Source organism: Trachypithecus francoisi, unplaced genomic scaffold, assembly GCF_009764315.1.
Source record: "Trachypithecus francoisi isolate TF-2019V2 unplaced genomic scaffold, Tfra_2.0 Lachesis_group4, whole genome shotgun sequence".
NCBI classification, from domain to species: Eukaryota; Metazoa; Chordata; class Mammalia; order Primates; family Cercopithecidae; genus Trachypithecus; species Trachypithecus francoisi.
Window position 1 is genome coordinate 44,869,894 of NW_022681469.1, and position 17,913 is coordinate 44,887,806.

Below are 17,913 nucleotides of genomic sequence, written 5' to 3' on the forward strand. Positions count from 1 at the left end.
ACTCCCAGCCTCAATTACAAATGTACTAATTAAGTCAGCCACGCCACAGTAACATTGTATGGGCAATGGTGTGCTCAATCCTGAAGTGAAGACCCTAAGGTGAAGCCTGTCCACCAACACATTCTCTTTTTAAGGGATAAGGTTATTTTTTAAAGAAATCTAAACAATCATGCAGAATATTTACCTCACATACTAATCGTATTCATAAGGCTACTCTATATACTGAACCAACAACCAAAAAACATTAGGTATTTGAAAAAAAGCCAATAGCCTAAAAAATAATGAAAAGTTAACAAATGTAACAAGTGGCAAGAGATGAAGCAGACAATTTCGGGGAACAGAAGAAAGCTTTAAGAATCTTGCAATTTGTATCTTCAGAAAGAATTTAGTGGCTTTATAAAATAAAAACAGTCTGATGATTAGTTTTTCCTAAAAAGCTATGATTTAGAGCAGAGAATCAATAGATAGAAAAAATATATATTCAAGTTTATTTTTTGAGTAATAAAGATAACCACAAGAAGAACTTAATAAAATTAGCAAAAATTGAGGGGGATGAAAAAATCACTAAATTCCTACTCTTTTTATAGCAAGGAGTTACCATATTCTAATTATAGTTGATAAATCAAGAAATAGAAGCAGTATTTTTCACATAATAAATGCTGCAGGAAATCAGTGGAAGTGATCAGTTAGTTGGCAGGAAGAAGACATTGCTCTAGTTTAGTTTATTTTTAAGGGTCTGTGTATGGAGACAGCCAACATGTCCTGTTTAAGAAACATCTGCAGGACTCCTTTCAGTTCATGAATTGGCACATGAACCAGTATATATTCAATATGCTTGGATATATTCAATATGCTTGGATATCTCTTTAAAGACAAATCCAACCAGATATCATTCACTTGTTTATTGTTGAATGTTCCCAGAAAAGCAATTCCCTTCCAACCACAAAAGGCAGTATCATACAGAAAATATGAATTATAAGTTTCTTGTAGGCAGAGAGTATTTCATGTTCCATTTTCAAGAGAACTACAAAGATAAAAATTATAAAAGGTGTTTTCTTCTGGGGTGAGGGAGAAGAGCCATTTCTTACCATTTCGGAGCATTTTACATATACTTTTTAAACATGCATGCATTATTTGGTTCCTTTAAAGTTTTTTTTTTTTTTTTTTTTTTTTTAGATGGAGTCTCACTCTGTCACCCAGGCTGGAGTGCAGTGGCACGATCTCGGATCACTGCAACCTCCGCCTCCCGAGTTCACGCCATTCTCCTGCCTCAGCCTCCCGAGTAGCTGGGACTACAGGCGCCTACCATCACCCTCGGCTAATTTTTTTATATTTTTAGTAGAGATGGGGTTTCACCGTGTTAGCCAGGATGGTCTCGATCTCCTGACCTCTCGATCTGCCCGCCTTGGCCTCCCAAAGTGCTGGGATTACAGGCCTGAGCCCCCACGCCCGGCCTTAAAGTATTTATTAAAACATCTAATTCAACAATAGGGCTGAGACTAGGCAGTTAGGAAACTGAATGAGCTTAAAATAAATATTAAAGGCACTTTAAAATGAGGATGAGAATGTCAGAATCATTAATAAGGCACTAAGAAAGGTGGATTTAATTATCTCTTATTCACGCAATTAGCAGTTGTTTGAACTTTAAGAAACTATTGGAGAACTAGTGTGAGAATGGTCTCCTCTTCCTATATAGGTTTAGGAAATACTTCTGTTTTTTTACCCATTAGTGCCTTTCCTAAAAGTAGTGTATTTTATTCACATATTTTTGAAAATACTGACAATATGAATTGGAATAACCTAAAATGAATTAGTCACAATTTTCCAGTTTTAACAATTACTACACTTTTGTGTATGTGGATTTGCTTTATTCAAAGAATTAAAGCTGAAACTTAGTAAGAATAATGAAACATCCAGAACTTTAAAATGAATTAAATAATGATTTAAGACTTGGAACCACCCCAAATGCCCATCAATGATAGACTGGATAAAGAAAATGTGGCACATGCATGTTATGGGTTACTATGCAGCCATAAAAAAGAATGAGTTCATGTCCTTTGCAGGGACATGGATGAAGCTGGAAGCCATTATTCTCAGTAAACTAACACAGGAACAGAAAACCAAACACCACATGTTCTCACTCATAAGTGGGAGTTGAAGAATGAGAACACGTGGACACAGGGAGGGAAACATCACACACCAGGGCCTGTCAGGGGATGGGGGTAAGGAGAGGAAGAACATTAGGACAAATACCTAATGCATGCAGGGCTTAAAACCTAGATGACAGGTTAATAGGTGCAGCAAACCACCATGGCACATGTATACCTATGTAACAAACCTGCATGTTCTGCACAAATATCCCAGAACTTAGTGTAAAATTAAGAAATAGCACATGAAAATAAATAAATAAATAATGAGTACCTACTAAACTCAACTTTAAATAGTAATGGTTAATTTGGCTTTATTAATGCTAGTACTACTAGTACTTTGTTAGTAAAACTACCTTTACTAGTACAAAGTACATTTTTATAAGTACATTGCAATAGCGTGAAATTTTCTGCTAGATCAAAAGAAGTTATTTACAGTAAGCAATGTTGTTTAAAATATATTTAAGCATTAATTAGAAAAAAATTCTACTGTCTGGAATCTTGACAACTTGATATATTTCAAATGACGGTTTTGAGGGAAACCTCCCTATAAAAATCTCAGTTAAGATGGAAATGTACCCAGTGAAATACTGATATATATCACCATTTCAGAATAAAGAAACAGAAATAACTTAAATTCATATATCTGAAAGCACCTTATTTTAAAAATAAATTTTTTAATTTATAAAAATTAAATAAAAGCAAATAGTTAAGCAACAACACTACAAGTGATTATTAAATATAAGATGCAGATATTGTTAAAATCTATTTGAATATTTAATGCATAAATTAAAACCATCAAGCATTCCATAAAGTGTCATTTAACAAATTATAATAAGGTATTTATAAATGGAATCTTATCAGAAGAGTAAAATTACTAAAATACTTCCAATAAATCACATTACAGTAAATATTTTATCCTTCCCACATCCCACAAATAATCTCTTTATTCCTGAAATAAAAAGGAATATCAGAAACATTTGACAGACCCATCAGAGACTAGGTATAAAACTTAGTCTTCAATATTTATAAAACTCTTTCTAAACTTCATACTATTAAGTTCTTAATAGTATAGTTCTTAATTAGTTCAATCATTGTGTCTATCTGATATTCAGGAGTTACCAGCTGAAAAATTTAATCAAGGAAGTTAGTTGTATTTTGCAGGCAAAACTCCAAAAATCTTATATTACTGAAATTATTTTGCTTTTAAACTGAATTTATCCAAAACAACTGGTTTATGCAGACACAGTTCTGTCTTACACTACACACACACACACACACACCCCAACCACATAGCTGAAATGTATGCTAAATACATTCACAGACCATGAAAACATGCAATCATAAAATTGTGTTTTCCTCAGACTTTTAATAATTAAACATTGCAGCAAATTATAAAGATCCTAAATATTTATTTAAATTATAAATGCATTTGCACACTATCTTGTAGCATATTAAAAAAAATCTCAGCTCACTGCAACCTCTGCCTCCTGAGTTCAAGAGATTCTCCCACTTCAGCCTCCCAAGTAGCTGGGACCACAGGCGTATGTCACCACACCCCGCTAATTTTTTTGTGTTTTTGGTAGAGACAGGGTTTTACCATGCTGGCCAGGCTGGTCTTTAACTCCTGGCCATCAGTGATCTGCTCACCTCGGCTTCCCAAAGTGCTGGGATTCAGGTGTGAGCCACCATGCCTGGCCTATTTTTTTTTAATTTTTTTAATAGTAGCATTTACTACAGTGCTTCTTAAATTTTAATGAGCATAAATTAACTGAAGATCTTGTTAAAATGCAGACTGTAATTCAGTAGGTGTGTGGTGGGGCCCCATTGAGATTCTGCATTTCTAAGATGTTCCCAGGAGATTTGGTTGGCCCATAGAGCACACTTTGTTTAAAGGGGCTTTGGAGTAAGTGGATTCTAATTTTTACTAATAATCAGAATCACCAAGAGCTCTAGGTAGAAACACAGATTTTCTGACCCTTTCACTAAAAATAATAAATTTGTAAGTTGGGGTGAGACTCAGAAAAATGTAACCCTGATGGCTACCCACGTTTGGGGCACGTTGATGTAAAGACTAGTAAACTTAACAAAAACTCTATCCATTCCTTAATGTCTCACTATTTCCAAAAATCTTTACATACTTTAGAAGCTTTTCTTGGTTAGTAAGGATAAACTACCATTTGATGAGACATGGAAGAAAAATAAAATTGAATATTGCTTACCATTATGGTTTCACTCAAAACTGTACTTTGTTTTTGATTCTGTGAAGAGGTATTTAGGTTAAGTATTATGAATAACAAAAGAAAACAAAATTTCATGGAAGTAAATAAAAAAGAGATTGCTTTTTAAATTACCTACTATGTGCCAGATATTGTGCTAGAAACACTTGTGTGCATTTTGCATTATGTAGCATGGGAAAATGAAGTAATATGCCCCCAACGTAATAATCTAGAAAAGAAAAGTAAAAAAGTTGGCGGAACTTTCCAATCTATACAGATGTTACTGTAGCAAGATGAAAATACCTCAGCCAGAACATGATAGGGACTCCACAAACTCTAGCACTTCCAGAGCAGAGAGGAAGGAGAGACTTGCGTGGGCAAAGGCATGGTGGTGGGCAAGAAGTGAACATATTTAGGGCAGAGTGAATATTTAATTATTTTTGAGAGTCTGTTAGCAAGACAGGTGACAGGAAGAGGGTAGATTTTAGAGAAGTAGCATAGATGAAAGAATGCCAAGTAAGTGTGTAGACTGACAAACAGAAGAAAAGATTTAATGAAAGTAAGGTGTTAGTTCAAGAAAGATAGGGAAATGTAAACTAATAGGAGAAATATAGGAAGTTGTGATCAGAATGTTAAAAAATTGTCAAGTTTTTGAGAACATTGTGTTGGAACATTGCTTACTAATAGTCAAATCCTTCTGTGTTCTTGTTTGCAGTGGATGGAGCTGAAAATCACTGGTTTACAGGAGGTGGAGAAAAGCAAAGTCAGTGTTCAAGGCAGCTAAGATCATTCAAATAGTCAGGCATTGTTCTAATGTAGGGGGGAAAACTTTCTTTTAAATGATGTTTGTAGTGGAGTAATTTAAAAAAAGTCAGAAAAATTCCATAGGTGGTGTGATGTAAAAGTCAGATCTTAGAGTCAGAAAGCTCTGAGTTTGGATCTTGACTCAGTCATTTACTGAAATGTGACCCAAAATAAATTATTTATTTTTTAGTTATGCTCAGTTTCCTCAAAAAATAGTGTAAATGTGTATAATAAAAATTATTGCAAATAGTTGCAATACCTCAAAGGTATTACAAGAGCAAGGTGCCTATTTGTGTCTTTTGGGCTTCTGCTGAATTGAACATGCTGTGGTTTTTGCCTCATAAAATCTGATATACTGGATACTTTGATCAAAACTTTAATAAAGGGCAAAAGAGAAAAAAATTAATTTAGTTTGAAGAGCTACAACAAATTTGCATGGCTGGTAACTTAGAAAATGTGGGGGAAGGATTCTGATTATCATGCTAAAATGAATTATTTTGGGTAAAAATGATGTAGGAACTATTTGCTTAGAAGTCACAGAAATATTTGGACAGAATATACTCTCAATCAAAAGTCATCAATTCCTGAAATTCTGCTGTTCAGGGTCTACTTTGTGAAGCAGAAATATCATCTGTGAACAGATAACTATTTTCCTGAAATGAATAATTTATTGTTATCAGTCATCAACTTAGAATAAATATATTTTTCAGGTCATTCTCTAAGAAAGGTAGACTAGTACAAGTTTACAGGGAAAAAAGTTGATAGTAAGGCCTAGGGGTTAACTTTTGGACAATTATCTGGACACAGTACAAAAAAAAAAAAAACTTGGGTGGAGGTGATTAGAAACAAAGTCGTGAGGCTCAGAAATGACAAATGTGCGTGAAGGCGGAGTGATGAAGAAAAGTTTCTTTTTTTTTGCTTTGTTTTGTTTTGTTTTGTTTTTGAGACAGTCTTACTCTGTTGCCGAGGCTGGAGTGCAGTGGAGAGATCTCTGCTCACTACAGCCTCCATCTCTGGGTTAAAGGAATTCTCCTGCCTTGGCCTCCCAAGTAGCTGGGATTACAGGCATGTGCCACCACACTCAGCTAATTTTGGGTTTCAATAGAGGCACGTTTCACCATGTTGGCCAGGTTGGTCTTACTTGAACTCCTGACCTCAAATGATCCATCTGCCTTGGCCTCCCAAAGTGCTGGGATTACAGGTGTGAGTCACCATGCCCAGGCAAAGAAAAGTTTTTCAATTGTGAACTCCAAGAGCAAGGTGCCTATTTGTGTCTTTCATTGTTATTTATTTCTTTATTATTTATTTTTGTTTTCCTTACACTTTAGTTCCAATTTCATAAACAGCAAGAAAAGAAGTTTTTGTGTGTAAAGATGTTATCTTGGCGTATCTTTATATCCACAGTACTAAAGGCAGATTTAGGCAGTTAAATATGTCTACGGTCAGTTTCAGTGGTTGGTTTATTGGGTTTCTCTTAAAGTTTAAAACTGACAACATGTAAAAATGAAACTATCATAATATTTCTGCATATAATTCTCTCTTGTTACACGATCTCTTTTCACTAAAAGGTTTTTCTAAAAATTGAAAAGCTTTATTTTATTAATTACCAAAAATTAACCAATTATTTTAAAAGTTCAAAATTTTAATGTATCTAAATGTTTCATAAAATAATTTATGTTCTTTAGATGTATGCTAATCCATCTTAACTCTCCAAGGAAAAGGAAAGAACACTCACATTGTGACTGTATTATTAGAGTCTTTTATGAAAAATAGTTGCTAAGTTTTAACTCTAATGAGCAGTTATTTTCTTAGCCAATAATGTCATCAAATACAACAAATATGGTGAGAGTAAAGCTGTCACATCTAGAAAATTTTAGCAGCAATAAGCAACACCCTTTCCTTATTTCACATGATTTGTCCTAGAAGCAGGAATCCCTAAAAGGTGATCATCAAAGCTCGAATTCAGGTGTTGTGACACTGTGGGCGAAGGGCATAATGGTAGTCGCAAACTAAAAACAGACAACACATAATATCAAAGAGTTAACAGTCTAACTATGTGTTTACTCATCTTTAAATTTCTACCCAATTCAGATGGAAGTGGGTTTCTATTCTTTTTAAAGATTAACTACCTCTCTCTGTGCCCTTAATGGCATCACCCTCCACCCATCATGTTTCAGAACTTGTTTCAATACTTTGTTTTCCCTCTTGTATTTTTAATCTTTTCATTGCCACTGTCACCATCTACCCTCCACCAAGGTCTTCCTCAATTCTGCTTTTGTCTCAAGCCACCATTCTATCATTTTCCCCTTTAGCAGCATTTTTCCTGAAAGACTAATGTATACTATTTATAATCTCTATGTACTCCTTTCTCAGTGACCATTCAAATCACAGCTCTATGGTACAGTCTATTGAAAACACTCTTGCCAAATGTAATGACTTTCTTCGTGTCTTATCCACAGTCTTAAATCCACATTTCAGTCTTTAATAATGCTATAAAAAAAAAAAAAAAAAAAAAAAAAACTCTTCCATTGGTTTCCAGGTACTACAGGGAGGAAGGAATGAATGGTGACAACACAAAGGATTTGTAGGGCAGTGAAAACTCTGTATGATACTACACTGATGGATACATGTAATCATATATTTGTCCAAACCCATAGAATGTACAACACCAAGAGTGAACCCTAATGTAATCTATGGAGTCAGGGAGATAATGCTGTGTCAATATAGGTTCAACCGTGGTAAAAATGTACCACTCTGGTTGGGATGTTTGTAAGAGGAGAGGCTATGTATGTAGGAGGTATATGAGAAACCCCTAACTTTCTCTCAGTTTTGCTGTGAACCTAAAACTAATCTGACAAAACAAAAAGTGTTAATTATAAAGGAGATGGCCAGGCAGAGTGGCTCACATCTGTAAGCCCAGATGTTTGAGACCAGCCTGGGCAATGGTGAAACCCCATCTCTACAAAAACTACATAATCAGTCAGATGTGGTGGCTTGTGCCTGTGGTGCCAACTACTGGAGAGGCTGAGGAGGGAGGATTGCTTAAGCCTGGGAGGCAGAGGTTACAGTGAGCAGAGACTGTGCCATTGCACTCCAGCCTGGGTGACAGCACCAGACTCCATCTCTAAATAAATAAATAAATAAATAAATAAATGGAAGAAGATACTAGCAACAAAACCAGTATGTCCGTGTGCTTGTGTGTGTGTGTGTGTGCTTGTGTTTTTGTGTGTGTATCTTCTACTGGCCTTTGACTGCTGGCTCCTGGTTCTCTACTGCTATAGATTCACATTCTTTGCTGGCTCATTCTTCCTTTACCCAGTGTCTTGTCTTGCGACTTCTCTGTGCTATCTTACTCTTCGTGATCTCCTTAAAAATCATGGGACTCCAGTCTCCTGTATATTATATGATTTCCAAAAATGCATCATTTCCAACTCAATGCTAACTGCCTACTGAACACACAGATATCCCACTTTTCAAACAAAACTGATTGTCACTTTCAACTTCCTACTGCCTATGGTCAAATCTGCAATTCTTGTGTTTTAGATATTGCCAGGGCCACAATCTGCCAAATACAGATAAACAGGTATAAAATTACAGAAATCTCAATTTCTTGTTTTTCTAATTGTCAACATGCTTTTAAAAATCAAGTTGTTGTATTCCTTCTTTTCTTTCTTTCTTTTCTTTTCTTTTTCTTTTTCTTTTCTTTTTTTTTTTTTTTTGAGATGGAATCTCGCTCTGTTGCCCAGGCTGGAGTACAGTGGTGTAATTTTGGCTCACTGCAACCTCTGCCTCCCAGGTTCAAACAATTCTCCTGTCTCAGCCTCCCAAGTGGCTGGGACTACAGGCACATGCCAATACATCCGGCTAATTCTTGCATTTTTAGTAGAGATGGGGTTTAACCATGTTGGTCAGGCTGGTCTCAAACTCCTGACCTCAGGTGATCCATCTGCCTCAGCCTCCCAAAGTGCTGGGATTACAGGCGTGAGCCACCGTGCCCAGCTTTCTTTCTTAAATCTGTCTTATTTCCTTCTCCTGTCCTTCCCCTAGTTAAGATGACGATAGTTTGTTTTTCTAACAACACACTCTAATTGGACACGTAGACTCCAATATTTTTTCTCATTTCAGTGACTGCTTTCTATTGCTCTAAGGATATCATAAGTAGGATGGTCTAGTTATGTTACATCTACTTCCTTATTCAAAATCTTACAGAATATTTAAGGTCCTTTTAAAAAGGCACTTAAAATTTCAAATTCTGGCATTAGCCCATACAATCAGAGGCTACATATGCCAATAAGATTTAAAAAAACAAAAACAAAAACAAAAACTTTACCTAAAATAAACCTCTCCTATCTACTTGTTTTTAATTCCTCAGTACGATTGAATCTCTCCTTAGAGCGCATAGAGTTTTTGAGTCCTAAGGTATGTATTTCCCATTTTCATAATCTAAATGTCTCAAATACAGCTGATAACTCATCATTTTACTGAAAAGACTGCTTAGCAACATGAGTCATCCATAGTATATGCTCAGTGAATATGTGTTGAATGGAACTGAGGATCAAGGAAGCTATGCAAGAATAATTCCAAAAGTGTGAGTTAAGAGTTAGACAAGTATGATACACAATATTAAAAAAGGAATTAATCCATGTGAACTGTGTTGGTGAAAAAGCATTCATGTGCAACAGTAACTGAGTTGGGGCTTGCATGACAAGTAAAAGTGGATACACAGGGAAGAAAAGGAAACAGTCTACTGGTGGACAGAAAAAAAAAAAAAAGGAATATGGTATGTCTGAGAACAGCAGCAGAAGGTAGGGAAAGAGAAGAGCCCAGTTTGGGGTGGGAGACAGTCACAGTAACAAAATTGTATGTGCTAATTAACAACGGTAGAATTGATAGGTCGCAGATACTTATCTAGGACTGATCTAGAATCACAATTTCTCAAAAGAATTCCGTAACCTCTGTACCCATTTCTATCATTAGTGCTATGAATATATTTTATGGGATAAAAATTTCATGTTATGAACTCAGTATCTTTACCTGATCAATCCAAGCATCTATCCTGGGCTTTATATATTGAGTGTCCAATATTTAAATATCAGACTTAAAAGTATTGTCTTACTTCCATTTCTTAGAATTCCAAGATCAGGATGGCACAACAGATCCACTAACCACTTATTTTTAATTGTTAATACATATTTATTTGACGAATAGTGAACAAACAACTGGAAAAGTCTGGGAAACCCTCAGATTTTGGTCCTTTCTATAAAGCAATTAATCCTTCTTGAATGTAGAGTCTAAATAAAGAGAAAATGTAAAGGATTAAGCCTTGGCAACCATTAGGCTTATTCTTTTAACAATTAGAAACTAAATTTCTATTGTCTTATATGTTTTTTAAGTGCCTTTTTTCTCCTAGCTGAAGTCCTAATAAAATAACATAAGCAATAAATCTACAGTCTGGAATTTCACAATTCACTCTAAAACATTTCTGAGGAAATCACTGAGGAACCTTAAATTTTCCTTTTCTAAAACCTAGACCTATAAATGAAACAATCTCATAGATCTGACTGACACCGTAAAAGTGTCCTCAACAAACCACATGTAGTCAAGTAATATGAATGGTAATTTCATAAGTGATCATGATATCCATCTGGTTTTTAAAACTTTTTCATAGGTAAATGTGATTAGCAACATTTGGAAAAACAGAGTGATTTCCTAATTTGACAGATACATAGAATTAAAACTAAAATAAACGGCCTGGCAAAATTAATACATATGAACCATGAGTCAAGACTAAAGAACTGTCAGATCATCAGTAGCTCCCTCCTTAATTCAATTAACAATGGGGAGATATTAAGGAAGTCACTTTGATTCTTTAACACTTTTTTTCAATTATAAAATAAAGGAGTTGAATTAGATGAACTATAAGGCCCCTTTTAGCTATAATACACTATCAGTTCATATAGGATGAAAATAGATGTTAAGCAGACATCCCTTCCTTTGAATTTTGGCAATTTGGCAATGCAGTAACAGGGCACAACCCTTCCAAAATAGCAGTGTCTACTCAGGTAATATAAAACAGCAGATACTCAAAAAAAGTATGTTTTCCAGCCTCAATATAGAAGAGTTTAAGAGATATAATCTCTTATACCTACAACTTACAGGCAACAAGGCTGGGGAAGGAAATAGGGATAAAATAACAGTACATTTGCTATTCATATTAATTGTCTTATCTAAATTTTGTATTAATGATCTATGCACCAGAAAATGTTCTTTAGGTATATGTATATGACACTCTAGAAATATTGAATTCCTAAACTTTTAAGCTTGTTTATTCAATTCTGAGGACCTCATTTTGGTAACACTTTCCCTCTACGATTGCACAACTCTCTGTGAATTTATGAATTATGCTTAATATAATGATAATTTATCTCTGAGATGTTTGCTTGATGCCTCCCCTTTATTATAATCTCTTTGATGAAGTTTCTTACCCTCATTCTATATTGTCTGTTGTATGCCAGACTAAATATTCTACATGTAAAATTCTAAATTAAAATTATTAAAGCATTATTCATAAAATATTAAATATATAATATATGTAGTCTGAAGTATAATGTTGTAACTAGTACTGTCGATCTGAAGAGTAGATGGTTTCTTCCAATATTGTAAAATATCTCACAATATCTCTCTTAAGAGAGATCAAGGAGAAAGTCTGGTGGAAAAGAAATCATGACTTCATGGGAAAGGAGCTAAGGAGAATGATTGTGAGAGCCTGAGCATTACAAACTGTTCTTGATGCTAAGTATTTCAGAAGTTCAATTTTGCATTCTCTAACTTGGTATAAGACTTTATCTGATTAACAGTATGAGTCTATTTGCATAAAATTTATTGTTATGATAAACAATAGGATTATTTGAAAGTAAACAAGTGCAATTTCATCTAAATTGTTCAATGCATAAAGTTATTATAGCATAACAAAACTCCAGTGATAGTAGACTTTCTGAACTCCATTGTTAAAGTACAGCATGTAGTTCCAGGTTTAAGTTTTGTTGTTGTTGTTGTTGTTTTCAGGTTTAAGTTTTAATGTCGATGGAAGTCCTGTGCTGTTTAACCTGACATCCTATGTATTGAAATTTATATTTAAAAATCCAGTTATTTAGAAATATTTTTAAAGTAAATACAGTACTGCACAACCTATGCCAGTTACAAACATTTGGTTCCATAATTTTTTAATCCTATGCATAACAAACAATTCATTCATCTAATGAAAATTACAAATCTAAAACATGTAACTTCAATAAAAAGAAAAATGAACTACACATAGAACTGAATGAAAACACATGCACACTCTTTTATTAATTGCTTAGATATGTGTATGCATGGATGCATGTTTGTATGTGTATGTGCACAATTCTGAAAATTTGTACACTAAAATGACAAAGCATTTTCTACAACTTTCAGTTATGCTAAAATAAGATGATGTGGAAATAGACAGGGAACAGAAATACAAATAATACAGAATACACATTTTCTTAGGTGATGCTTAGAAATATGCAAAAACTATAGAGAAAACTGTTGGAAGTGAATGACAATTATATTTCAAATTTGTAGAGTCTATCACTAATAGCTTATTACAAATAACTTTAAAATGTGAAAAGAAAAATACGGTCTGTCCTAATGAGCACCATAAATGCCTATTATTGACACATATGTATTCTAGTGTGTGTATCAATTTATTTGATGAAAAATATATTAACAACAACAAAACCAGTAACTAAATAAATAATCCTTTCATCAGCCCCCAATTTCTGCCACACTAATGCTTTGGTGAATCATCAAGGGGAGTAAATTATTCGTTATAAATTTCAAAGAGGATCCTCCATTGAAAAATCTCTGCTACTAGTCCTTCTTGGAACCAACATCAAGAGAATTCTTGACAATCTCAAATATTACAATGAAATAGAAGGTGAGGGGCAACCACTCAGGAGACGTTTCTAGAACAAACTGAGCTCAGGGAGCTTACCTTCCAGCTGAGAGAGGTGTGTAAAGATAATTACTAATATCTTGAGTTACAGTAGGGTAAAAAAGATTAATCAAGAAATTGCTTACAAATGTCAGCCAAGGCTTCAAAAACAAAAAAGATGGATACAGTATCTGGAATGTTTTCAACAGTAACCCTAAACACGTCCCTATATTTATGGCATTAACAAAATAATCTATAATGTAAGTGTTTGAAACATTTTATTATCTTACGTTTATTTCTTACTGAAGGGCCACAGTATGAATACCATCGTAATAATCAATAAAAACTACTCAAAAATAAACACAGTAAAACAATAAATTCAAGGGTACACTACACATCTTTATACAAATGCAAAAAGTTAAATACTGTAAACAGCTTTTATAAAAAGGGTACTGTGAAGAAATTTACTGCAACATTATCCTTGGTTCATTGTTTTCAGCATGTTAGTTAAAACTATCAACACTAATAAGTAGTAATTTATCTTTAACTTCAGGTTACTCTCTGCTAATATGTTTATAATATAGGAAGGAAGAAAAAAAAAGAGGTATTTCAACATTGCTGCATGCATTTCCTAACTTTGTAGCTTCATGTGCTCTAGCTGGATACAGACTACTGGGGAACAATCACTTTTCCTTACATATTTTAGCTATGATTCTTCTTGGCTGCCAGGCATCATTTAGGTCTGGTGAGGCAGAGTTCTGTCTCTTCCACTTAGCTGTCTTCCACTTAACAAATCAGAAAGCATTTGGATAACACTATTTTTGTGTGAGTGAGTAAGTCAGTGTTCAACTTAAATTGATTAATATAAAGACTCCTCTCAGTGGGTAACACTGTCATCTGTCTTGGCCATGACCCAAGGTACAATGCCCAGTGCCCCTTTTAGTGTTAATACCAAAAATACACTTACATTTACATCCAACAGAATTGTCTCTTTCGTTCAAGCAGAGTATATTGATGCTATTACAGATACTAACTCAACATCTATTGCATGTTTACTGTGTATTAGTCATCATGGTAAGTACTTTTTAGGGTTATCATATTTAATTCCCATTACCACCTTATGAGGTAGGTAGTACTATTGTTATAATTTTACAGACTGAGAACGTGAAGCAAAGCAAAGTTAAGAAACTGGCCCAATTATCAAACCAGAAAGCTGACTGTACAGCCCACAGTGTGGATTATTTGGTGCTGTGTAAGATTTATGTAAAGCCTCAAGAGAGAGATGAATTTGGAACATAAATAAAAAGATATTTTAAAAAGCATCACTATTCCTGTCTTCTTATTTCTTCCAATCCAGCATCCCCATTAAACATGAACCATTCAGGAGATAATCACAGTAAAGACCTGTAGGGAGAAAGGTCAAATGTGGCCAATGTAATTTAGTTTGAATGGAAAATAAAGCAGTTATACCAAGGCCAGGCAAGCTTCATTTTCAGATTATAGGTACAAGATATTTTGTTCATCAAAAGATTCATCTGGCTCAATGCTAAAGGTTTTAAAAATAAGAACCAAAGACAAAGACCCTAAGCATTCCACATAATTGCCTTTGCAGTTAGAACTAACTGGCAGAATCCTATGTAAAATAGTATTCACTTAGGTGTAAAAACCTGTAGGCAAGACTAACAATAAGATGACTTGCAGATAGGTGTTAATGGGGTCATTCAGGCAGATGAGGCGCCAACAGAGCATAGTTAGAGAGTAGTGAATGAGCTTGGGTTACTATCTTGTAAGGAAGCCAAAGACTGTGAAATTTAGAAACTTGGCAGAGTTAGTCATTTGTAAAGCTGTTTGATACATCAGGAAAAAAAGAAAGGCATGTATTCTAGTACTGAAGTTTGAAAGAAAAGTAAAATAAGTGAAGATTTTTTTTTTTTTTTAGATTAAACTAGACACTATTTGAAAAAACTGAATGTGAAAAGTGAGCAATGAAAAGCATTCTCTAACAATGAAGCTCTCTTACTCTGATATCCTCGTTTTTTAAAGTCAGAAATTAATGCTTTTTTATCTATTAAATTCAAAGTTATAGTAAGGACATTATATTGTTACTCTTAGAATAGTAAATATAAAACCAAAGGAGCCCAAATATTTCTTTAAATACAAGAAGTAGATAAAATTTAGAATAAATAACAATTTTCACATAAAGACAAGTGCATACAATTACTGCCCAGTATTGCAATGAATTGATAGAGCCACATTAAACACAATTTACTACTGAGTACATTACAATGTCACTACTGTTCAACAATGTGATAATAAGGAAGTACAATACTCAGGGAATGGCCAATGTTTGATGGTTGTCAATAAGCCAAGACACCAGAAAAAAACCCTATGAAAATACATTTTTATTGCACGTTTTGCTAGTAAATTGATACAATTATATCTGAAAAAGGATGGTATGGTGAAGAGCTTTTGACCCCTGTTTAATATCAAATATGTAATATTATTTCCTTGAGATAATTTGGGCTTTAACCTTCATTTGGTAATGTAAGTGACTTTTTCTCCCTGCAATTTTTGGCACTTTACTTTAGGTTTGTTAATAAACTTAAGCGATTTTTTATTTTTTAAGTGAATTGGGTGTGATAGGAAGAGTAAAAATTAATTTAATCCACCAATTTGGAACACGTGCCTGAAAATTTTGGCTTGTATGTGTGTGTGTGAAGGCTGACCAACCATGGAAATAATATGTGTGGCATTAAATTAACACCTTGATAAGCATTATGTAGGGTATCTTAAAATTTGAAAGCTATTGTAATAATTCACAATTCATTATAAATGTCAGTTACACAGTGATGAAAAAATATGGCAGGCTCTAGGTGCCCCACCTATCCTTTTGGCCGCTTTCTTCCTTTTAGCCCACTAGTATTCTTACGGTATTCCAGACTACCACTCTGGCATATTGGTACTTATAAATGCAATGAATACTAAAAGAGAACCATGTCCATCACATAGCAATTGTCAACTATGAATAATATAGTATTTGTTCTGGTTAGCATATTGATTTTAAATCACATTATGTAGCCATTTTAGCATGCTGAAGTTTATATATAAGGTAATCAATAAAGGAAAATAAGCAGTTAATATTACTTAAATAATATTTCCCTTGTGTTGTGAAGCCAAAAAGCCCCATTTGTAAAGTCACTCAATGGCCAATATGAAGTATTAAATTGGCACACTAAGGAGATGGCAAACATCTGATGACAAATGCACTACTATGCTCCTCCTTCTCCACCAGCCATACCAGACCTCACTAACTCATCTTGGTGCTCTTTCGATCTGAGAGATGAGATGCAGTCTCAGACACATGGAAGAACCTCAGACTTCTACTCAACACTGCACTCAAGGCAGTCAAGAACAATTTGGGATACTTTTGGAAAGATCAATACCCTGGTCATCACAAACTTGGGATAGAAATTCAGCCTTACCACTGAGAAATTACATGGCCTCTGGTGAATCATTTTACTTCTCCATGTCTCATTTTCATTCTGAAAATATGTCAGTGAAAATATAAAGATTTGATGCTATAGATTTCTTTTCTCTCATCAGTAGAATAGAGATTTATTTTAAATGGTAGAAGTAGTTTTAGATAAAGAACAAACACTATTAGCAGTTAAGCCAGTTAACTCTTCAGCCTGATAAAAACAATTTTTCCATTGGGATTATTATAGGAAAAAGTGTTACTAATTAGGAAAACTGTCCCATTTTTAATGCACTATTTTAAAAAGTAATTTTGAAGTTAATTTTCTTTATTAAGTTAAAGTATATAATTGCACTTGATGTTTACCTAAAATTTATCTTCCTTTAAAATTTACAGAGAATACTTAGAAATTAAGATTATTTTAATCTTTCACATAAACTTAATTACATCATATCAGCAAAACTTACCACAATTTTAAAATTTTTGTTATTTTGCTTTCAAATGGTGTTACAAAAAGGCTTAGGGGGACCAAATACTATAGGATTAAAGTGAATGAGACCACAAACCAGGTAATTTCAGATCTCTCTGAAGCCTGCATATATAACATATATTACCCATCCTCGACATTCACTATTTCTTTTTTTTTGACATTCACTATTTCTATAGAATAGGATATGTTATTGCTGCTTCCACTTTTGAGTTTATTTTTGTATTGCAACTAACATTTTTAAAAGTTTCATATTTTTCATAAATATCCTCTCATTAATTTGACATGATTTTTATTGAAAACATTTTCTTTTTAACCAAAGTATGAAATAGATATTTCTTCTTCATGAAAGAAAACATTGACTGCTTACGAGTATTAATTTTGTTGTTTTTTATCAATTATAATTAGAAAATATTACGTATAGAGTAGTAAAAAGTAAATAAATTTTGGCTGAGTCAATTTAGAAATACTCTAGCCCATTAAGCCTAAATAAATACATCAGTTCTTCAGGAAACAAGCAAAAGTTGTGTAGACTAGTCCTTTGGTATGTGTGGGGGATTGGACACACATAGATACCAAAATCCGTAATTGCTCAAGTCCCTTATATGAAATGTTGTACTATTTACATATAACCTATGCACATTCTCCTGTATACTTTAAATCATCTCTAGCTTGCTTATAATACTTAATGTAAAATAAATGCTGTATAAATAGTTGTTACACTGTTTTCTTTGGGGAATAATGATAAGGAAGAAAAATGTATGAACATTTTCAGTACAGATGCAACGATCCATTTTTTCCCCATATATTCTGGATCTGTAGTT

General features: G+C 33.8%; 1 protein-coding gene across 1 annotated transcript in view; it reads right to left on the bottom strand.

Moving 5' to 3' along the window:
- FOXP2 (forkhead box P2) overlaps positions 1-17,913 on the bottom strand; it is a 624,730-nt gene that overhangs the window by 106,206 nt on the left and 500,611 nt on the right. The window lies entirely within an intron of this gene.